This window comes from Lynx rufus, unplaced genomic scaffold (assembly GCF_022079265.1).
Source record: "Lynx rufus isolate CCGP_SWC_20201006 ecotype Redwood Valley unplaced genomic scaffold, mLynRuf1.p SCAF_4, whole genome shotgun sequence".
NCBI classification, from domain to species: Eukaryota; Metazoa; Chordata; class Mammalia; order Carnivora; family Felidae; genus Lynx; species Lynx rufus.
The window spans coordinates 14,537,144-14,561,175 of NW_025814856.1; the positions used below are offsets into that span (position 1 = coordinate 14,537,144).

Sequence of the window (24,032 nt, forward strand, 5' to 3'; positions counted from 1 at the left end):
CGTCTGGCAGTTTTGCTGTGGAGTCTCGGTCGGCGAGGCACACGGAAGCCTTGGAGGGCGGACGCCAGGTGCCCCGCTCAATTCCAGCCCTTTATGAACACACCCCAGAGATCACCTTACTCCCTGTCCCTGGAGAAAAATGCCCTCCGCATCCCTTCTCAGGCAGATATGCCTTTCTCCTCTGGGGCTATGGGGTACCTGGGACCCCGAAGCTCCCCCTGGGCGTCGACACCCTGATGATTTCTGCCGGGCCCCACGCCCTGCAGACACAGCCACTCCCCTCCTGCTCACATTCCTAATTCCCAGCGGCGAGCTGGGCCCAGAGCGGTGCTCACTGGGTATTTGTTGACCGGAATCAAAGCGAGGCAAGGCAAGACCTCTAGCATTCTTCCAACCCTGATATTCCATGATGAATTTTTAAAAAGTGCCTACCCAGTGAACCTCATTTTCAGAATCTAATTAAAGTCTAAAATAGATGTTGCGGAGTTCGAAATTTCACATTACAACTCAGATGTACATACAAATGTGACTGCGAATTTTCTCTCGAAATGATTCATTCTGCTTTGAAGCTTCATTTCTTTTCACTTAAAATTGCCTTTAAAACTAACAGCCTCTGGAATAGGGAAGGGTTGCTTCAATATAACACAGAAAGCACTTAACCAGAAGGGGGAAATTGCGTAAATTGGACGGCACTAAAATGGAGAACTTTGGGTCATTAAAAGACGCCCTTTGCGGTGTGAAAAAGAAGTCACGGGCTCAGGGAGGATATTTGTAATACGTATATCCAACAGAGGATTCAGAGTCCATAAAGAACTCGCATACGTCAATAGAAAAAATTGACAGCTCGATAGAAAATAGACAAATGGCTTGCACTGGCACCTGACAAAAGAGAATATTCAAATATTCGGTAAGTACACAAAGGGGGGCTGGTCTTAGCTCCGGCTGCCATAGCACACTGGGTGGCTTAAACAACAGGAACTTATTTGTCGCGGTTCTCGAGGCTGGGAAATACAAGATCAGGGCGCCGGCTGATTTGGTTTCTGGTGCCAGCTCTTTTCCTGGCTTGTAGATGGCGACCTTGTTGCTGTGTCTTTACGCGGCAGAGGGGGAGAGAGAGGGAGAGGGAGAGGGGCCCTCTCTGGTGTCTCTTCTTCTAAGGACACACGAATGCCATTGCAACCAGGCCCCATCCTGATGACCTCATGTAACCAACCTCGGTGACCTCCTTATGGGCCCTCTCTCCAAATACCGTCACGCTGAACGTCAAGGGACGTGTGCATTTGGAGGGAACGCAGTTCAGCCCCATTCAAGGCTCGATGGAGAACTCTAAGGAAATAGCAGCCTACATCCACCGGAATGGCTAAGGCAAAAGGCGACAATCCCGAGTGTCGGAGAGAACCTGGAACATCAGCGTGTCTCCTGCCTTGCCCCCGGGAGGGCGAAGTTCGATAGCTCAGCTGAACTATTTGTCACTGTTTGCCGTAGCTGAACGTGCACAGACCATTTGGCCCAGAAATGCCACTCCTAGGCATACGGTGAACCATCACGGGTGCCTATGTTTGGGGAAATAAATGTACAAGAATGATCATAGTAGCCCTGTTTGTAATCGCTGGAAACCAAAAACGGCCCACATGCCTTTAGTGGTTACAGCGACACTATTGGGGGCTGATCCGTGCCCCCCACTCCCGCCCCCAATTCCTGTATGGAAGGTTCTAACTCCAGTAGCTCAGAATGTGATTGTATTTAAAGAGAGGACCTTTAAAGAGACGGTTCCAATGAAAAGAGACGGGTGGCATGGACCCCGTGCCAGTCTGCCTGGTGTCCTGCTGAGAGGAAATCTGGACACACAGAGATGCAGACGTGTGGGCGCACAGAGAAAAGGCTGAGAGGACGGGGCGAGAAGGCGGCCATCTTGCAAGCTGCCGGGAGAGGCCTCAGGAGAAACCGGACGTGCTGGCACCTTGATCTCGGTCATCCAGCCTCCAGAATAGATGGCTGTGGTTTAAGCCCCTCCCCAGCCCCCAACCCTGGTCTGTGGTATTTTGTTACAGCAGCCTGAGCTGACTGGGACAGGCACACTCGCTTCACCAGAAGACACCACACGGGCAATGGGAACGCAGGAGACGTGACACGTCCCGCACCAGGTGAGATCCCACACACGCGATGGGCACCTCCCACGAACGTGATGGTGGGCCAGGGGAGCCAATCACGAAAGAATACCAAGTACACCTTCTGTGGTATAAACTTCAAAACTGGGCAGAACCAGTCTATGCGGTTTGAAGCTATCATATATCATATCATATCATATCATATCATATCATATCATATCACACATTCATATCCTACATACAAAAATGTGTACAACTGACTTGGGGGTAAAGCCTGCAAGGGGAATTAGGGAGACACTGGGTGCGGGTAAGTCCTGATTCTTGATCTGGGTGCTGATTACATGGGTGTGTTTCCTTTATCATGAAAATGCACCAAATTGGGCACCTATGATTTATGTCCTCTTCTGATCCTTGACTAAACACTTTACCAAAAGCTTTGTGTACACTATGTCCTTCAGCCAATGTAGAGCACACGCTCCCAAATAAAGCCCTTTGCCCTCAGGAAGGCATCTTCCCTAGTGTTTTTCCTCTCGATATGAGAGCAGTTGAGGAGGGTTCTGTAGGGTTGTCCTTCTCTGCAGGCTCCCACTGGTCTGGGTTGAGGGACAGCTCATCTGACCCATCTTTGGGTATTGGCTCTTGGTACCAGATCCCTGCTCAATTGTCTGTGGCTTGTGTCACCTGTAGTCTGTTTTCTCAGCATGGGCAACACCCTGGAATTTCTTCCGGAGAGATGGGTTCAGCCCCACCAGCATGTGGTGTCCCTAGAGTCATGCAGTGCATAACCTACACAACGGTCCATGGCAGCCCTGATCCTCATCTCACTTCTCCATTTGCCCCCACCTCACCTCTGCCCTCGCCTACTGTTACCGCTGGGCCTGCTTCCCCCTTCTCTATGCCTCACAGAGACTTGAAGGTAGGCATTCCCTGGATGTCTTCTGGAATGGGCGGGTGTGGGGGGAGCCAGGATGAGGAGGACGATGGCTGTGAAGTTGGTTCCGTCCTTCTGGGGGAAGCCAAGGGGCTGAGAACAGCAGGGGTAAGGAACAGAGGGACAGAGGGAGAGAGTCACGAGTCTTAGCTCCCGTTTCCCCCGAGGCCTGGCAGGTCCCACCTCCTGGGCCTGAATTACTCAATCCAGAAAATCCCCCTTTTGGCCCAGGCTGGTTTGAAATAGCTTTATGCCCTCAACAATCAAAAAAGTCCTGACTCATACATCCATTAGTGTTTTTTCCCCCCAAAAAAGCAGACTTCCTCCAAAGGTGAATTCAGACGTCTGGCTCCAGGAATGCAGAAGCATTTGTTCAAGATTTAACAGAGTGAGTCGGGTTGGGCCACCTCTTTGCCCACTTCCCTTCTGACCATCCAGGTCAGGGGTTAAGCCAGGCTCAGCCCTCAGCCCGAGTTCCCCGATCCACAAATGTTAAGACAGGGAATCCAGCTGGTGTTCAATGAATATGCGTTGGCTCAATGAGCAGCTGAAATGAACGTGACATAGAAATACCGGGAAAGCTACTCACCGACCCAGGATTTATCATCTTAGGTGCTGCTTGATCTTATGGTGATGATGAAGCGTTTCTGGGAACATGGGGCTGACAAAAATTCGGGCATTGGTGGGAATGTGGATTAAACCGTTTTGATGGCAGAGGCAGGTCTAGTTTGCAATATTTCCCCATGGTTACAGCTGTGGATCTTGATGACCTGACTGTTCGCAGAAGCGCAGTCTTTCCGAGAGCCCCTGCGAGAGTCTTTTCGGGAAGGCCGTGTCAAGAAGCCACGAGGACGTGCCACCACAGGACGTGACGTGCCCAGTGGAAACATGCAACAGACATCAGTGGAGGAAGTCACGTCTCTGGAGTGATGACGGTTATGGGAACACGTGGAAATGGTTCTAGAAAGCAGGAGGCAACTCTGCCTGCCTCCAGAGACAGGTAAGGCTTCCCAGGTCCCCCAAGTCCCCGCAAGGACAGCCTTAAAAGACGAGTCTCTGCTGGGCACAAGGTGCCCACTGCCATTCTCATGGGAGGGGTGAGTGGGTTTATGTCTCCTGTATACTCCCTCTGCAACCCCAAATGTTTTGAAGGCTCTGGTTACACGCCTGTCCACTCAGCAGGTGCATGGGGTGGTAGGAAACGACTTAGCACACGAGCATTCCCCCTGAAAATGGGTGAGGGCCTACTCCCAGGAATATCCACTCCTGCAAAGGGTATCCGTTCAACTTGGAGGGCTATGGATTGCCAAATTAGATCCCAAACCGCTTTCACAGATTTATGCTCTCACCACATGCGATGCAGCACATTCTCACTGGCGTTAGATATGAAGATTTTAACACTTTTCCTTATTTGATAGGTACAGAGTGATATTTATTGTTGGTTCGTGTTTGTATTTCTATTTTTATTTAAAAAAATTTTTTAATGTTTATTTATTTTTGAGAGGGAGACAGAGCATGAGCAGGGGAGGGGCAGAGAGAGGGAGACACAGAATCCGAAGCAGGCTTCAGGCTCCGGGCTGTCAGCACAGAGCCCGACGCGGGGCTCGAACTCACGACCCGTGAGATCATGACCCGAGCCGAAGTCGGACGCTTAACCGACTGAGCCTCCCAGGCGCCCCCGTATTTCTGTTTTTAAATAATGCAGTGGGTAATGTTTTGAACGTCACCTACTATATATTCATTTCTCCATAATCTGTTCTTTCCCTTCTTACAGGCTTGTGCCAATCAGCATGGGCCTGGAGGCAGAGGCAAGACTCTCCAAGGCAGAGGAAGGTGGCTGCAGTGTGAATCAAAGAGGCCATTTCTCTGCTCTGAGTTTGGAAGCAGCCTTAAAATCTCATAGCAAGACGCTGGTCTTGCAAGTCAGACTTTTCAGAGAGAGAAAGGGTTTTCTTAAAACTCCCAAGGCTGGAGTTTTCACACATCAAAAGATCAAAGCTCAGAAAAGTTGGGCGATCGTTTGGTGAATCATAGAGGAGGGCAGAATGCAGATAGGACGAAAGGGAAGTTTCTACCTCACAGGAAGAAGAACAGGTATCTTGTGACTTGGGGAAAGAAATGAGAAATCGGGCAAGAAAAGGCAAGTGGGGTCAAGTTCTGAGTGTGCTGGTTCCCCCCACTCTACCCATTGGGATCAAACCCCAGTAGGGAAGGGAAGGTAGAAACACCCAGTAGTTTTAAGCACTCTGAGAACATCAGGGCTTGTGCCCCCCAGTCCATGAGTGTAGCCTAAGGAGTCTTCTCTTTCAGAGGAGCCCTGGGGTCAGCCTGACATTGAATCCATCATGGCGCCCAAGTCATGGAGTAGAAATGGTTGAGAGAGGTGCTTGGAATGCTGGGTGTGAGATTAGAATCCCTGGTTCATGACATACGGTCCAGCACGAAATGTGGAGGAGGTCCAGAAGTTCCTGTGTGCCACAGGAAGACCCAAAAAGTAGCTGGGGTGCTACCTGGTGAGTTCACTAGGTTGTCACCATGGCAAATGGCAGAGTGACCAAAGCTGAAGGATGGACTTCTCAAACTGGGGATCAAATGGGGATCAGGCCTCAGGGAAGCAGGAGCCTCAGGGAGAACCAGGTAAGACCACGGCCGCCGGCCAGAGCCTCCAACCTGCACGCATCATATAACTGAGTCAGGGGATCTGAAAATAAGGAACTTTCCCTTGCAAGAAGTCGCCATCTTGGAATGGCGAAAGGAAAAACTTTGTAGTTATGGAGAAACCCAAAGATGAAGTAATTATCCAAAAGGAGATGATTTTACACCAGGAGACTCTGAGATACCATAATGGCAAGAACAAGAATCTTTTGCCTGTGGTGATATGGGGCCTCTGGAGCTGATTTGGATTTTGTTGGCAGTCACATTACGTGCACTTGGGCAAACTCCACCTCCACAAGATACTCATGACTTCTTTAGTAACAGACTTCATTTTTTTCCAGTTATAATGGTGATAGGGTCCTATTTTAGAGAGTTTGGGGAACAACACTGTAAAGAAGAAGAAAATAAATCTCAACCCGTCATGTCACAGAATAGAGATAACCACTGCTACCGTCTTGGTTTATTTCCTTCCTGTCGGTTTCTATGTGTGTTGTGTGTGTGCGTTATTGTGACTGCACATTTGTACATCTTGTATGTGGACAGGATTCTTTAACGCATGAGGCGCTTTTGCTTGTGGGAAGGAATACCCACTACTTTGTTACTTTATTATCTTCAAACCATGAACCATTCCAAATGTCCGCAGTCGTCATTACCACTGACATGGAAATGTAAGAAATTAACAAATTTGATTTCCCCCAATGCTTAAACGTTGAAGTATGACCAATTACACTTCCCTAGACATTTGATGACAAATCTCCAATACATCAAATGAGCTCGTGTGCTTTTAAGTGCCTTAAAATGGGGACAGAACATGACCACAATTTGACAAGGATTTCTGTATGGAACGGTGCTTATACTCACACACTTAACAAAGGTGCCAAGACCATGGATTTATAGCCTCTCTTCATCATCATCTTCTTCCCGTGTTTATCTCTCCCCAGGGGCACAACTTTCCTTCCCTCAGCCTACAAAGCTGGGTGACTGTGATGGGACAAAGGACAACGGGTCAGGAACTTTTCAGATTACTGATGCGGACAGCTCTGTTATGGTTTGATTTATTGTAGACCTTGTCTTTGCCCCCAGAATGACACTTGCTCTGGTATTTTTCACTCCGTAGCCTGACCTGTTATGATCCTGTTTTGCAACTGTCCAGGGGAAGGGTGGTTGGTAGGGGGTGTTGCTGGCCTGATTTAGATAAAAATCTGTCACACTGGGAGCGCCTGGGTGGCTCAGTCGGTTGGGCGACCGACTCGGGCTCCGGTCATGATCTAACAGGTCGTGAGTTTGAGCCCCGCGTCAGGGTCTGTGCTGAAAGCTCAGAGCCTAGAGCCTGCATCGGATTCTGCGTCCCCCCTCTCTCTCTGCCCCTCCCCTGCTCATGCTCTGTCTCGTACTGTCGCTAATAAATAAATAAATGGTAAAAAAATTAAAAAAAAATCTGTCATACTGAAACTACAGCTTCTCGTTCTCATTGACTATTTGACATATAATATTGACATTCTTGGTTTTTTCTCCTAATATCATTTCATAATTTTAATGGCTGCATAACACCTGCCAGGATGGATGTGCCATCATAGAGTTAACCCGTTTCTTTAACTGTTGAGCATTTACATTGAACTCAATTTGGTTTTCATTAAACTCGTCTCCCTTTGAACAATGCTTGCTCATGAATCTCAGCGTACCTTTCTGGTTTCTTGGGTTAAACTCATAGAAGGGAACCTCCGTGGTTGATGGTTATGAAGATATTCAAGGCTTTTGTAATGTAATGCCAAATTGCCTTCTAGAACAGCGCTGTAGGCCTCGTTGTCGCGTGTGGGTCCCACACAGAATAGGAGAAGGCATTGTCATCTTCCTCGGAGCCAGGGGAATAAAGACACAGAGCAGGCTGAGGGGAGAGTTAATCCTGAAGGTTCTGGTGAAGGGCGGTCCATGCCAAGGTTCCAGATATCACCCGCATCACTCACATACGGTAACGAAAAATCTCGATCCAGCTTGACAAAGCCAGGCATCCTTAAGGGACAGTGGGAAAAAATATTTGCAATCAGGACTGTTCCAGGAAAGCTGGAACATACTATCGTTGGCTCTTCATACCTCCATTGTCCAATATGGCAGCCACTAGTCACACGTGGCTATTGAGCTAGTGTGACTAAGGAATGGAATTTTAAATTTATTTTTTCAATTTTAGTTAACTTAAAAACGGATTTTTTAAAAGATTTTATTTTTATGCAATCTCTACACCCAACGTGGGGCTCGAACTCACAACCCCTAAGCAATCTCTACACCCGATTTGGGACCAAGAATTCACAGCCCTGAGATTAAGAGTCCCATGCTCTACTGACTGAACCAGCCAGGAGCCCCTAAAAATCGATATTTGATTCAGTTATTGAAAACCTTTTAGGTGTGTTTGGAACAACCCCAGTATGCGAATCTGTTTTTTAAACCAATTTTGTGAACCGTAACTAAATACCGATCAATATTTCCAAAGAAAACTTAGCATTCAAACTGGGATGTGCCGAAGTATAGAATATACACCGCATTTCAAAGACTCAATATGAAAAAAAGAATATAAGCTACCCAATTAGTAAATACTTTGTATATAATTATTTTTATTTTTTGTTAATGTTTATTTTTGAGAGAGAGAGAGACAGAGAGAGACAGAGTGTAAGCAGGGGAGAGGCAGAGACAGAGGGAGACATCTGAAGCAGGTTCCAGGCTCTGAGCTGTCAGCACAGAGCCTGTCGCAGGGCTTGAACTCACACAGCGTGAGATCGTGACCTGAGCCGAATTTGGACGCTTAGCTGACTGAGCCACTCAGGCGCCCCTAGAAACTTAAAATCACACTTGTGGTGTGGATTATATTTCCACTGGACAGCTCTTATCCAGACTCTTTTATATGTAGGGACTTGATATTTAGAAAAGTCTTAATCTTGGGGCCAGCAAGAGGGTCTAAACCCTTAGGCATCTTAAACTTTGCATTCAGTTAATTTTCCCTCTTTGCTTTGGCTGCTGGGAAGCTCAGTGCCAAAACTGCAATTTTAAAAAAATGTTTATTTATTTTTGAGAGAGAGAAAGAGAGCGTGTGCGAGTGGGGCAGGGGCAGAGAGAGAGGGAGACAGAGGATCCCGAGCGGGCTCTGAGCTGTCAGCACAGAGCCCAACTTGGGGCTCAAACTCATGAACCATGAGATCATGACCTGAGCCGGAGTCAAATGCGTCACCAACTGAGCCACCCAGGTGCCCCGTGTTGCAATCTTTGTCTAGCAATACCTTAATATACTAAGTTTCCTTCTGGATATATTTACTGTTGACCCTTTTTTCTCGTTTGCCTCAATTCCAACAATTCATCATTTTCATTTCTTTGTATTGTCCGTAATTTTGAATCCTTTATGGAATAAGACAGGTTCACAGGACAATGTTGATACTCTCTGCCCAGATCCTTCCGGTCCCCTTTTACTGGTGTGTGTGTGTGTGTGTGTGTGTGTGTCCCTATTGCCACTTCCAACAGCCAATCCCTATGCCTCTTCTTTGGACACCCAGTCTTGGGCTATTAGGGGAGGTATTGCCTGAGAATTCACACCCCTCTGGGGTGACCCTGAACCAGTGACCTGTGGGGTGTGAGAAGGCACGGGTCTTGTGTAGGTGCACTGAGGGTGCGCTGTGGGAGGGGGTTCCGAGGGGCCACTTGCACTGCCCACGACGGGACCACCCTGAAGCCACCCTCCACGGGATTCTGCCTGAGATGGCACCTTGGCAGGGGCTTCCCTGAGGGCACATCCCTCATAAATCACTTACACGCTAAGCTCATCTCAACGTCCGTTCGGGGAGCCTGACCTAAGACAGCCAGTGATGCGTTTTTAAATGTTAAAATACATTTGAAAAAATACCAGGCTCTGTTGGTTTGAGGGATTTGAGTTGGTTTGTACAGCTAATTAAGTAAAAAATAAAGCCAGGCTCATTTCCCTTGGCACATCAGCCGGGCGCTGGAACTTGAACAGCAGGGAAACAGGGGTGGGGGTTCCTGTAAGTCACGGATGGTCACTTCCTCGGGGGCTGGAACCATCTCAGACAGTGGAGAACGGGCTTCCCATGCTTCCCTGCTGCTCCTCCCAGCAAACAGGTGAGACCAGAGGCTGAAAGGGGGGCGGCTCGACCGAAATCACTGTGCTGCCCACCCTCCAGGTCCACCACAGGCCAAGGGGAAGGAGGAAGCGGGGTGGGGGTGCCTGTGTCCCACCGTGCAGGGGGTTGGATGGAGATGGGGTTTGGTGCTGGCCCGCGTGACCACAGAGAGGGTGCCTAGAACACTGTTCCATCCTGATAGCTTCAGAGAGAAACGCACTCTGCCCTCCGGTGCTAACAGCTGTGTGTATGTGTGTGTGTGTGTGTGTGTGTGTATACATGCGTGGGCAAGTGCACGCTCTTCTCAAACAGCTCAGAAGCCCTGAGAGTTCTGAGAGACCTACTTCAGGTCCTGCCTTCTGTGCAAAGGCAGAAGGGGGACACCTTGGTGAGATCTCATCACCACCCCTGGCATCTGGATTCTCCGGGTGCTAGACTCCTGGGCAGGGCGCCCCCTGGTGGTGAGTGCTCTACGCGTTGGGAGCTCGCTCTCCTCCCCTTCACTTTTGCACAGCTGGTGTCAGGGAGGTGGCGGCTAAAGGGGTTGGGGGGCCTTGGGGGCTGGACTTTTACCCTCTGCAGCCCCAGACTTCCCAGGCAAGCCACCGCCTTGGGCTCAGGTGCTGGCTTGCTGTGATTGAGGGCTTGGCTGGGGGCACCAGAGCCAGATGCTAGAATTCAAGCCCCAGCGTCACCACCGTGGGACCCAAGACAAATTACTAAATGTCTCTAAACCTCAACTTCTTACCTGTAAAGGGAAACCAAAGGATCTGCCTCCCTGGGTTCTTTGTAAAGAGTCAATGGGATGATGCGTTAACTGAGTTTGGGCTCCCCAAAGCAGATCCCAAGAGACTCAGATGTAAGGAGTATATTTGGGAGGGGATCTCAGTAAATACCGCTTGAGGAGAGAGCAGGAGTGGCGTATCCAGCTCGTGTGTGCCGCCACTGGGGCACCGGGCGCTCAGTCCTGCTCAGCATGACGTGGCCTGGAAGGAGCTGGGCGTTTGTCTGCAACGAGTCCCAGCCGTCTCTGCTTAGAGCTACTCCTGGGGAACCTTAATTCCTCAGCGCCTCCGGCTCATCCGCTGCACGGACACACTGGGCTCCAGCAGCCTGAGAGTGTCCTAAGATAGATTCAGAAATGACAGCATTTGGAAGTTGGGCCAACACGCATGGAGAAGTGCTGCGGGTTGGGGGGGAGGCGCCAAACTCTTCTGCTTGCGTATTTTTATGTTCTCAGAACAGAGTGGGGCACTAGTAACATCTCAATAAACAGTCGCTGTTAATAATAGTACACATCAGGGGGCGCCTGGGTGGCTCAGTCGGTTACGCGTCCGACTCTTGGTTTGGGCTCAGGTCATGATCTCACGGTTCGTAAGTTCAAGCCCCGCATTGGGCTCTGTGCTGACAGCGCGGAGCCTGTTTGGGATTCTCTCTCTCCCTCTCTCCCTGCCCTTCCCCTGCTGGTGCTCTCACTCTCTCAAAATAAATAAACGTAAAAAACAATAAGAGTACATATCAGAGGTCCAGTCGTGGCCCCTTTCTCCACAAAATGCAACGTGGCTGATAAACCAGAAGGGGCTACAGGTACACGGTGTGCTGCGGGGACGGCCAGGTGCCAGAGACCCTACGAGCAGGTGTTCGATTTCTCCCATTTTATAGACAAGGAAACTGAGGCTCCCAGGGTGTGGGATGCTAGTCTAAGGTCAGGGGTCAGGTGATACCAGCCTTGGTCTCCAGTGGGCGGGTACTGCTGGCCCCTGCTAGTGCCAGGATCCGAGAGAGTTTTCATCCTGTGCCTGAATGAATATGCTTTCTCTCTGAGCCCAGCCGTGACTGTGCAGAAATTTGTTTCCATCTGTGAAATGTCAAGGCTGAATCTTTTTTGTTCTGCCCTGGGTCTGCACCGGTAAAGGACTCCGTCCAAGCCCCACAGCTGCCTCTGGCCCCCAAGACTCTTTGGGAGTCTCTTGGAATCATAACAAAGTAACAAAAGGAATGATTCTCCTGCAGGCGAGAGCCAGGGAATAGGTTTAGCATTCTTTTTTTCCTGCACCATTCAGACCTGGGAGGAGAGAAGAGAAGAGGGAAATGGTGGAAACAGGAGAAGGTTTCCTTCCCACTCTCACTCGCTCACGGTGGTGCCTACACTGAACTTGGGAGCTGGCTTGCCCACGGGGTAAGAAGGAGCCAGAATCCCAGCGGCCCATTGTCTGCATCACGGTCAGGAAAGGGTCTCTCCTCTCTGAAAGCTACAACCCCTTGTCAGTGCTGGGGACAGCAAGAGGAACCCCGGGTCCCTGCCCTGCTGTATTCGTACCTGCGGGTACAAATTTGTGCCTGTCGAGGTGGGTGGGTGAGGCTGTCGCTGGGGAGTGGGATTCTGTAGCACTCTGCTAGGCGGAGGACAAACTCATCTTTTATGACCGTGTCATCCCCAGTGCCCCCAGAGTGAGCCAGACAGACTCCAGGCAGCAGGAGAGAGGGTGCTTTCGAAAGGTCAGGGACGACCGCTCTGGGTTATTTTCAAACACCAGCGATAATAGACCCCACTCCGGGCGCCCCGGAGGCTCAGTCAATTAAGCGTCCGACTCTTGGTTTCTGCTCAGGTCATGATCTCACAGCTTCACGAGTTCGAGCCCCGGGTCAGGCTCTGCGCTGACAGCTCACGGCTTGGAGCCTGCTGCGGATTCTGTGTCTCTCTCTCCCCCTCTCTCTGCCCCTCCCCTGCTCTCTCTTTCTCTCTCTCTCAAAATGAATAATAAAGCCCACTCACTGAGCCCCCCTCCATGCCAGGCAATGCCCGTGGGGCTCTTCAGAAGGAATCCGTCCCGGCTCTTCCGTTGCAAGGTAGGCATCATGTTCCCCATTTCACACGTGAGGAAACAAACCTCAGGGGTTTGATGCAGACACAGGCAGGTCCCAGCTCCTCTGCCTCCTTGGGAGGTGCCTGGGGGTGGGGGGAGCACTGGATCTCCCAGCAGGTGACTCCAGTGCTGGTGGGGCACGCGTGTGTGGGGTGGGAGGGGGGTCTGTGGCATCGGGGCGGAAGGCAGCGGAGAGGGGCCCTCCTGGGTGTCACCCACAGCTGTCCAGAGCTCCTCCGGTCCCAGTGTGGGCGCTCGGGCAGCCCCAGGTGGGAGGCACACCTGTGTCTGCCCCCAGGTGCTCTAACCCAGGTGAGGCTTCATAGAGCAACCGGGCCAGGGTGGCTCTTGTTGCTTTGCAGGTGCCTGCCTGGAGGGCTGTCGCTTGGCAGTAGGAATGCCAGTTCTCACAAAGGTGTCTGCGGCAATTAAAACAACAACAACAACAACAACAACAACAAACTGGGGGCACCTGGCTGGCTCAGTTGGAAGAGCATGTGACTCTTGATCTCAAGGTCGTGCGTTCAAGCCCCTCTTTGGTGTAGAGATTACTTAAAAATAAATAACTAGGGGAGCTCCTGGGTGGCTCGGTCGGTTACGCATCCGACTTCGGCTCAGGTCGTGATCTCACGGTTCATGGGTTCGAGCCCCGCGTCGGGCTCTGTGCCGACAGCTCGGAGCCTGGAGCCTGCTTCGGATTCTGTGTCTCCGTCTCTCTCTGCCCCTCCCCTGCTCACACTCTGCCTCTTGACTCTTTGTCTCTCAAAAATAAATAAACATTAAAAAATAAATAAATACTTAAAGTTTAAAAAGAAAAGAATTCAAGAGCCGATAGTCTTTTAAAAAAACAAAACAAAACCCCGAAGGTCCTATGGGCCACAGAGGGGTTCCACACAATATTCTCCGGAGCCTGGGCTGGAAGGGGCCTGGAAGGAAACCGCAGGAGTACATGATTCTTGCCTGTAATTTGAGCCACCAGAGCATTCTGGAGAGCTTGCTGTGGGTACATCTCTGGGGCACCAAGATGGCGAAATTCTGGGATTCTTACTACATCCAGGGAGGTTACAGCCTGTTGTCCCCGAGGTGAGTTTTGGAGCCACACACTTGGCCTTAGTCCTGGTTCTGTTTCTCACCAGCTAAGTACCCTTGAGGAAGGGACGCAAAGTCTCGGAGCCTCTCCTTCCTCATCATCACAGGGTGGGAGGTGAGGCTGCCTATCGTTGGGGAGGGAGAGGACTCACTTCCTTAGTTCTCAACCCATGGCAGTTATTACTACCCTTAATTTTAATTATTTGGCACAGCAGTTAAACGTGGGCTTGTCAGATAAAATACAGGGCGCCCAGTTAAACTTGAATTTCAGATAAACAACAAATAATTAGTTCACTGCAAGTATGGCCCAAATACCGACTGGGATATACTTATACTAAGAAATTATTTGCTGTCTATCTGAAATTCAAATTCAGCTGGGCACCCTGTATGTTCCTTTGCTACATCTGGCAACTGGAGGACTTGGGCAAGTTACTTAACTACTCTGGGCCTTGGGTTCCTTATGTGTAAGTCCAGGGAACACTAGTAACTTCCTCGGAGGCTTCTCCGGAGGCTAGATGGGAGCCTGGGCGCCTGGCCTAGCAGGTGCCGTGGGATGAGGGTTAGTGGTGCGTGTTGCGGGGGGGAAGGGTGTAAGGCAGCCGCCGGGCCCTTCCCCAGAGTCTCCCGCTAGCCAAGTTCTGGGGCCAAGCCCGTCCTCCTTCCGTGGGGGAGGGGAAGCGATTACAGTTGGCCCTCTTGTGTGCCTGCTGCCCCTCTCCCATAGCCCCCAGGTGCCCCACCTTCTACCATGTGTCCCCACCACCTTGGTCTTACCTCTACGGCCCCGCCACCTTCCTGCCTGGGCCTCTGCCTGTTCCTGCCCCAGACACCAGACTCTGGCCCCCACAGCCTGCCAGGAATGGGTGTCCCCTCTGGGTCCTCTGCCCCCACCCCCACCCCGGACTGTTTCCATCTTTCATCCAGTAATGGATACGACTCCTCGCTGTGGAGGGCGCGGGTCTATCCTGGGCCAGGCCCTAGGCCACGTCTGCTGTGGTCCCACAGGACCCTCTGACGCTGGGTCAGTGCGTCAGCATCACAGGACCCTCCCTGGAGCAGCTAAAACACTGTGGTGTTTCCAGTGATGGAGAGGAGAGCCACCTCCCGGATGGCAGACTCTGGGGAGATAGGATGTTATTCGTGACAAAGAGGAGGCTTCCCTTATTTCAAATGTGAGCCCAAGAGGCCCATTTTCAGGAGAGGTTTATATGTGGCAATACCTTCTACGGGTCCCTACGGCACTTTGCCCTTCCGGCACTTTTCTCGTACCGCATCACTTGATCATTGACCTAGAGAGTCAGAGGGACGATCTTGAGATTCATTTCTTTGGGGCTGAACTTCTAAATTTTTTTTGACACTTCAGTTCCCAGATGTTTCTTATCATCCCAGTTTCCCGAGCCCCACGCTTGGTTTTAATGTTATTCTTTGGGGGAGATCCAGGTTCCCTACATTTTGTAGGTCAAATCAAATTCCCACTGGATGGCCGTGAAGCTCCCAGCAGGTATCTCGTACTGCAGAGATACTCCAAGCTTAGTGGCCATAGAGCCAACCTGAGCTTTGCCTGGTACTCTGCCTTGAGAAAATGTCAGACCCTGGGATTGGATTGAAATGCGAGGGGAAGGCAAAGCTATTTCTCTCATTCTTAAAAAAATTTTTTTTTTTAGCGCTTATTTATTTTAGAGAGAGACGGAGAGACAGAGCACAAGTGGGGGGTAGAGGAAGAGAGAGAGGGTGGTGACACAGAATCCAAAGCAGGCTCCAGGCTCTGAGCTGTCAGCACACAGCCCGAGGTGGAGCTCGAACTCACAAGCTGCGAGATCATGACCTGAGCCGAAGTCAGACGCTTAACCCACTGAGCCACCCAGGTGCCCCAAGGCGAAGCTATTTCTAAAGACTGGCCCAGATCTTCACAAATCTATGAATGCCCCATAATCGCATGAAAAACTGCTCAACCTAATTAGTCATCCAAGAAATGCAAATTAAAACCATGATGAGAAAGTGCTATACATCCATTAGAACAGCTAAAAATAACACCAAATGGTTATCTGGCATCTGGCAACACCAAATGTTGGAAAAACGCAAACTCATATATTGCTAATGATACTGTAAAAGGATACAAAAATTGGGGCACTTGGAGGCTCAGTCGGTTAAGCGCCTCTGTGCTGACAGTGCGGAGCCTGCTTGGGATTCTCTCTGTCTCTTTCTCTCAAAATAAATAGTAAACAAATCAACTTAAAAAATGACACAGAAACTTTGGAATACATGAAATTCTTATAAACATAAATATGGCTTCCAATTCCACTCTCAGGTATTTACCCAAGAGAAAGGAAAACATATGTCCCATACGTAAATTTTCATGGCGGCTTTAATAAAGTCACTCAGAACCAGAAATAGCTCCTATGTCCATCACCTGGAGACTGGTCCGGCCATTCCGGTAGGATGGAATACTGCTCAACAATAAAAAGAAACAACACTAGTGAAACGTGTAGAAGCATAGTTGAATCTCACAGATGTGCTGAGCGAAAGTAGACATACACAGAAGAGTCCACGGTATGATACATTTATATGAAATTCTAGAAAAGGGAAAAACAACCAATGGCAAAAGAGATGGGAAACAGTGGTTCCTCTGTGTGTGTGTGCGTGTGTGTGTGTGCGTGTGTGTGTGTGTGTTGGATGCACATGTGGTGGTATGGTTAAGGTTAGAGACACGAGGGCACTTTTTGAGGTGATGGAACTATTCTGAATCTTCACAGGGTCTGGGTTATGTTGGATGCATTTGTCAAAAGGGATTGTATACGTGTGATCTCTTGCATGTACGTTATACCCCAAGCAAAACAGAACAATACAAACCCCTGTGCCTTCCATAAGTAAATTAATTACCTGTAAGAAATAAAAAAGAGAGGGAGAGAACACATTTTAAAACCTTTTCCCCTTTAAATTGGATGCCCAGCATCACTTACCCTATCCCGATGGAGAAGGCTCATTTTAGTCTTGTAGATATTCTTGTCAATCCTGTTTCACAGAGGAGACAACTGGGGTTCGCCAAGATTAAGTGACTTTTGCAGAATGTTGGTTCCAGCCCCCACCCACGTCTGTCTGACTTCATAACCCATGCGGGCCACACTCCTGGGCTCTCACGCCAGGGGCTGGGCACACGTACCCCATGGTGCTTGGTGGTGTCCACGGAGGAAAAATAGCTTTTACTCTTTGATGATAAAGTTAAATAATTGCATTTTATGAAAACAGTCTGTGGTGTAGCAAGCAAATTTTGCATAAATTTTTAAAAATAAAAGACAATATGTAAAAAATTGCCCCCTTGCAAAAGGTGGTAATTAGGTAACGTCAGATGCCCCGGAGTGGAGGGGAATTCTCCATTGTGGCCCGAGAGGCCTCTGTGGACGGGTCTGAGAACTAATTCGCTGCATCATTATACCATCGTGCCAGTGTGTCTGGCCGCCAGCTTCTGCCTCTGTTGGCCTGCGCTGCTCACTGAGCAAGCAGGCTCGAGGGTGATGCTCAGGGTCATGCACACCTGAAAGAGATGTGCTGCCCGCCCTTGGTGTGGCTCAACATGCTGGGTTCCTTGTAATCTACCAGGTAGACAGAGAAAAGGACACAGAGCTTCTAAACATGCTGCATAAAGCTTCGCCAAACTTTAAGATTATATCGTAGGAGGGGCGCCTGGGTGGCTCAGCTGGTTAAGCCTCTGACTTCGGCTCAGGTCACGATTCTGCAGTTCATGAGTTCAAGCCCTGCATCGTGCCGGCCGCTCAGAGCCTAGAGCCCGTTTCAGATTCTGTGTGTGTCTCTCTCTTCCCCTCCCCTGCTCGCTCTCTCTTTCTCTGTCTCTCTCTGTCAAAAATAAATATTAAACAACAACAACAAAATTTTTTTAAATTTTTTTAATGTTTATTTATTTTGGGGAGACAGTGAGACAGAGTGAGGGAGGGGCAGAGAGAGAGGCAGACACAGAATCCGAAACAGGCTCCAGGTTCTGAGCTGTCCGCACAGAGCCCGACGTGAGGCTTGAACCCATGAAGTGTGGGATCGTGACCTGGGCCGAAGTCGGGCGCTTAACCGACTGAGCCACCCAGGCGCCCAAAAAAATTTTGTTTAAAGATGGTATTGTAGGATTGGGGCGCTTGGCTGGCTTAGTCAGCAGACGACGTGACTCTTAATCTCAGGATTGCAGTTTCCAGCCCCACGTCGCGTGTAGAGATTCCTTACGACCTGGGAGCTGAGAATAATTTTTGCATTTTTAACAGATGGAAAAAAAAAGAAAAAGAATTCGCGACGTGAAATTTCTACGAAATTAACATTCCCGTGTTCATAGAGTTTTACTGGAATGTAGCCACACTTACCCATTTACATATGATTTATAGTTGCTCTGAGCCTGTGGGACTTCCCTTATACGCAAGCGTTGAACGCCAACAACCCTTGAACGCAGAGGTGAGGGCAGGCACCTTACACTTCGTGGGGGAGTGCCAGTGTGACAGAGCCCACAGCCCCTCCCTAGCACAAGTGCAGGACATCCGGGGGGCAAGGCCAGCCAGCCAGCCCTCAGCTGAGACAGGCAAAGGCCCGGAGGTTAGTGCACAAGTGGGGTAGGAGTTTGAGGGTTGACAAGCAGGTCTGAGCTTCACCCGCTCATCCTGCCATTGCTGGGATGGGACTCAGGGGCCAGGTAGGGTGTGCAGTGAATCCTGTGGGTGCCTCCGCCCAGATTCCCTCTGCAGGCCTTCGTCCCTCTCCCCCAGCCGCTGGGAAGGTGGGGTGCTAGCACTTCTCAGCTGCTCCCCTTCTCTGGAGAACTGGGCCCGGCTAAGTGGGAGCTGCCAGGGAGGCTATGCAGCCCCTGTACCCGGACCTTGGCCAAGTGATTGCCTGAAATGGGACCACAGAAGACCAGCCCCAGGTGGGGCAACACTGTGGAACGATTCCTGTTCCAGAGCTGGTCCAGAGCTGGTTCTAGAGCTGATCAGGCCAAAGCGGACTCCAGCTGAGACCCCATCCCGCTTCCCTCAGTCCCCTCCTCTGGAGGACACCCCTTAATAAATCTTGGGTGTGAGTCTTTCCATCTCAGACTCTGCCTCTAGGGAGCCCAATCCTAGACAAGATTCATCCCAGAAGACCTTAACACAATCACTGGGAGTGGTGCTGAATACATTTTGACCTATTTATTTATTTTTAAAGTTTATTTATTTTTGACAGAGAGACAGAGAGACAGAGAGAGAGAGAGAGAGAGAGAGCAGGAGTGGGGGAGGGGCAGAGAGAGAGGGAGACACAGAATCCGAAGCAGGCTCCGGGCTCTGAGCTGTCAGCGCAGAGCCCGATGCGGGGCTTGAACTCACGGACTGAGAGATCAGGACCTGAACTGAAGTCTGACGCTCAACCGACTGAGCCACCCAGGCGCCCCAACATTCTGACCCATTGATGGTTCCTGTTCGTGGCCGATTCCACCCCCTCCCCCGCCTCTGGCTCCATCTCCGTCCTCTCCCCGGGGCGTTCTGTCTTCAGCCCCCATCCCTGCAGGAGGCCCATCTGTGTATGGCTTTACTTGGCCATGTGGAGCTGTGACCGCTTTGGGGGGCAGCATTCTCCAGGAGCAATGTCCTTCCTGCTTATTGAATCTCGGAATTCGTTTTCGCTCCAAAGACATCAAGTAAACCCAGACAATACGTGGCGGGTCTGTGGTTACGACCCGAGGAGATGAATCACATTGTTCATCCTCTAAAGTTGTGTTCCTTATCAGCCCCATCCGGAAGCTCAGACGCAAAGCGGACACATTTCTCCAGGAGGGGTGGGAAGTTCGGTCTGGCTTTGACATGTGTCTGCAGATGATAAATTTGGGATGAGAAAGAAAGCAGGCCTCCCCCACCACAATGCCTACACCCCATCTCCATTAGGCCTTTGGCCCTTGGATACGTTTCAATATCCTGTGCGACCGATTTCTGACCCACCTGTTAGGAACACAGTCTTTATGATTCATTGGCCCTGAGAAGCCCCTCCATTACCTTCTGCAAAGGCAGGGGACCACCAAAGAACCCCTCAGCAAAGCTCTAAGAAGCAGGCACCCTAGGGCTAGAATATGTATAGCAGATGCATTTGGCCATTTGTCAATAAATATTAATAACCACGGTCGCTTGGGGGGTGCCGGTGTTATTGCCCATACGGAGTCATTTCTCTTGTGAAGGGTACTCTCTCATTTTTCTATGGTGCAGCACCTGTAGAATAAAAGTTTTAAAAACAGTTATGTCCGGCACAATCCCATTTTTTAATATTAAATAGTTAGCCATGGACACAGGCGTACAAAAATAGACAGGAAGTAGGTGCCCCAAAATGCTTGCGGGGCTTCTCTTGGGGGAGGTGGAAAGACGAACTCTCTCTCTTTCTTTTTTACTTATCGACCTTTCTGATGCTTCTATGACGAATATACATCGTCTGTGTTCAAGCAAGGGTGCAAAGATGATGCTCTGCGGCAAAGCGTCTCTCCTTTTTTGAAAGCTTTTATTTTTTTTTAAAGTCTATTTATTTTGAGAGAGAGCCTGAGTGGGGGAGGGGCAGAGAGAGAGAGAGAGAGAGCGAGGGAGAGAGAGACAGAATCCCAAGCAGCCTCCCCGCACTGTCAGCGCAGAGCCCGACGCGGGGAGCGATCTCATGAACTGCGAAATCGTGACCTGGGCCGAAATAATCATGAGTTGGACGCGTAACCGACCGTGTGTCCTCACCCGCACAGAGGTTCAGCCAAGGACTTTAGGAGATAGTTCTGGGAATACTCAGGCAGTGAGAACACCAGGAAAATGCTCAGGGCGCAGCCAGGAGAGGCCTTGAATTGTCCTGGGGTAGCAGCAGGCATGTGACCAGTCCTCAGAGGACCACAGGGAATCCCCACCTTCCTCAGAACGCGCTCAGACCCTGTCCTGTCCTGGGTGCGGCAGAAATCACCGAGTGTCAGCACCTGCGTGGGGACCCCGGGACTCGGCTGATAGCTGGAAGAGGGGGTGAGAGAAGAAGGTGCTTCTCAGGAGGCAGATAGGAGCAGGACGCTGAGGACGGTAAGGCGTCTGCTGTTAGGGGAGCCCTTGGCTTTGGAGAAAACCGCAGGGGCCCAGCAGTGACGGACCTGCCAGGTGGGGCAGCAGGAGAAATGCCGTTAGTAGGAGTTAGAGCTGATGGGGGTCGGGGAGTGCAGGCCCAGAGAAGAGTGGGCTCCTGAACATTTCTGAGAGCCAGAGGACCAGTGTCCTCGGGGTAGGAACCCAGGGAAGATGGAGAACGAGAGAGTAAGTCCCAGAGACCAAGACCCTGCAAGGAAGATCTGGTTGCCCTTGGGGGGAGCTGAGTACAAGCCGACTACAGGGAGCAGTTTGCCCTAAGACCACAGCCTGAGCAGGGAAGAGCCAGGAACAGAAGGCCACGCCCGGTCAGTGCCGGCTCACGGCGAGTGTAGTGAGGAGCCTGTGCTCTGCTACGCTGTGTGCTCCCCAGCAGTCCTCCCACCCAGAAGCACCAAGTAATGTCCCGGGAGAGATGCCCCACAAGAGGCACAGCAGAGCCAGGAAAGGCCAAGGCGCCCACTCTAGAGGATGCGTCTTCCCAGTGTTCCCAAGGGAAGGTTCAGCCATGCACCCAATGTCTGTACTTGTTCTTAACTCTCCCAGTCCTCACAGCTTTAAACCTCTTCTCCTACCTGGGAAATGGATGGTTTCTCCCCAGTGACAGGAGAGAACCGGCACAGTGAAGACCGACTCCCTTCTTGCCCCCAATGTCACTGAATTAGCCATTTCTGTGCAGTGGGGGAGGGGCGGGGCCAGGAGAGAGGGGGTGCCTGCTCTGACCTCTCCCTTCCTTTCTCCCCACTTTAATCCTAACCTTTCTCCCATCCTGCTCCCTAGATGACTCCTACATCACGGGGATCCAGAGTGTATTTTTGTCCAAATCTTCCAGACTGAATTCTCTGGGGACCCACTTTGCCCAAACATTGGAACAGCCACCAAGCTGATGACCTCCTTCGCTTATAAAATCCCTGGGGGGCAGTCTAGCTGTCAGTGTGGGCAGGTGCCACAGGAGGAGAGTCAGCATGGCACTCCTGGGGTGAACTTTTTGTCTGCCGAGCAAAGTCCCAGAATTCTTCTGGGGGGCCTGTAGGTCACAGCGGTGTTGGGTGTTGCTCGAATCAATGCTGCTCCTGGTACCAGATTCTCCTCTCCTCTGGGGACTGGAAACACGATCTTGTGGGCTCCCCTCTCATTGGGTGGGGCCAGATGACTCCTTCCAATCAGTAGGGTAGGATGTGACTTCTTGGATGGAGCATTGAGTTGCCTGTGTGAGACCCTCCAGAGTTTCCTTCCTCCTAACCAGATGATGGGGCCCTATTGTCAAGTCAGGGTCACCCTCAACCTGGATCCCTGAGTGATTCCAGTGGGCAGAACCCCTGCCCACTTTGACCGTGTGGCATGAGCAAGGAATACGTTTTTCTTGTGTTAAGCTGATGAGATGTCGGGACTGCATGCTACTGAAATATAGCCCGGTGTATCCTGATGGATACCATCATTTGAGAGAGAAAAGGAACAGGCTTTCTTCCGACTTGTGAATCTAGGAGGTGCAATGATTAAGCAGGCATTGATTGGAATTAGGGGTTATTTCCCATATCACCACTGATTGTGGATATTACAGAACTACCCAAACGGAAGAGAAAAAGTACAGCTGTGTGATCTGTGTAAAAGGAATAGAATGGTAATGATCTGTTCCTCAGATGGTCCTTGTTTCTTTTTTAATGTTAATTTTTGAGAGAGAGAGAGAGAGAGAGAGAGAGCGTGAGCAGATGAGGGGCAGAGACAGAGGGAGACACAGAATCTGAGGCAGGCTCTGGGCTCCGAGCTGTCAGCACAGAGACCGACGTGCGGCTGGAACTCAAGGAACCGCGAGATCGTGACCTGAGCCGAGGTTGGACGCTTAACCCACTGAGCCACCTAGGCGCCCTGGATGTTCCTTGTTTCTAATGACCACGTGGCTGGAACGGTTCCACATCTTGTTAGGTACAGTGCCCATCACAGGCTGGGTTCCAGGAGAAGCGGGCTGGGAGCTAGAGATCAGTGGGCAGGAGGTTTGTTAGGGAGTGCTCTTGGATTGACAGCTGTGGGAGGGAAGGGATGGGAGGAGGCCGGAACAGCCAGAGGGGAGAGGCCAAGCCTCCGTGGCGTCTCAGTGGAAGCCTCCGCCAATCCCCAATCCCGCCAGGAGTTCTGAAGGTGGGAGGACTTCAGAGCTTCCCCTAGAGGGCTGGATGTTCACGTGGATCAGATGGGTCCCTGGATGTGGTGCCCCAGGAAGGGGGTGTGGCTTTGGGCCGGGTGGCTCTCTTCAGCTGAGGCAGGCCCTAGGGGAGTCAAGGGTGTTCAGATCCAGGCCACAGGGGGCTCTCACGATGAACGTGAGGCAACTCAGTAGGGCAGCCCATAGCAGTGGCTGGAGTTTGGACGGTGGGTACACATCCTCTTCACGGGTAGAGTCTCTCTCAGGAGAAGCAAAAATAACTGGGAGTGATGATTTATTCTGGGGGCTTAGCTATGTCACTAGCAGCCCAAGCTGTCCCCAGGAGGCTTGAAGAATGGGCTGGAATCTGGGGATTGTGGGCATACGCACACTCGCTGATTGGCCTTTAAATAAAACGCATACGTGGAAGTAAATGTTTCACTACTGAGACTATGCAAGCAAGACCCCACAGACCCCACCACTGTGCCTGCCAGGGCCTGACTTACTTTGCCCAGTGGGCAATCCTCACGAAAAAGGGACAGGAGGGACCCAGGCTCCATCCTTACTGTGTGGCCTCCTGCTTGGGGCTCTGGCTCTCAGCCGCCAAAGTCAGCATGAAAAGGAGCCAAACAGTCCATCCGTTTTTTTTTTTTAAATTTTTTTTTAACATTTATTTATTTTTGAGACAGAGAGAGACAGAGCATGAACGGGGGAGGGGCAGAGAGAGAGGGAGACACAGAATTGGAAGCAGGCTCCAGGCTCTGAGCCATCAGCCCAGAGCCTGACGCGGGGCTCGAACTCACGGACTGCAAGATCGTGACCTGAGCTGAAGTCGGACGCTCAACCGACTGAGCCACCCAGGCGCCCCCAGTCCATCAGTTTTATACATGCATAATATACACGTATGTCTACATGCACGTGCAGGCTCTATGGGCAATTCTGGAAATTGCCAGAATTACTATTGCCAGACCTTCCTTTAGGAAGGTCTACTGTTGCAGCAATAGATATC

The 24,032-nt window shown here is 50.7% G+C and overlaps 1 long non-coding RNA gene across 5 annotated transcripts; it reads left to right on the plus strand.

Annotated features, from left to right (window-relative positions):
• The first annotated feature begins 759 nt into the window (after positions 1–759).
• Positions 760–6,951, plus strand: LOC124524748 (uncharacterized). Of its 5 annotated transcripts, none has more exons than XR_006965306.1 (6): positions 760–907; positions 2,052–2,144; positions 2,796–3,024; positions 3,355–3,427; positions 3,793–4,039; positions 4,814–6,951. It is a non-coding gene; the product is annotated as an uncharacterized LOC124524748 (long non-coding RNA). The 5 variants fall into 5 exon arrangements; XR_006965307.1 differs by having other exon boundaries at positions 3,824–4,039; XR_006965305.1 differs by having other exon boundaries at positions 3,358–3,427.
• Positions 6,952–24,032: the final 17,081 nt, after the last annotated feature.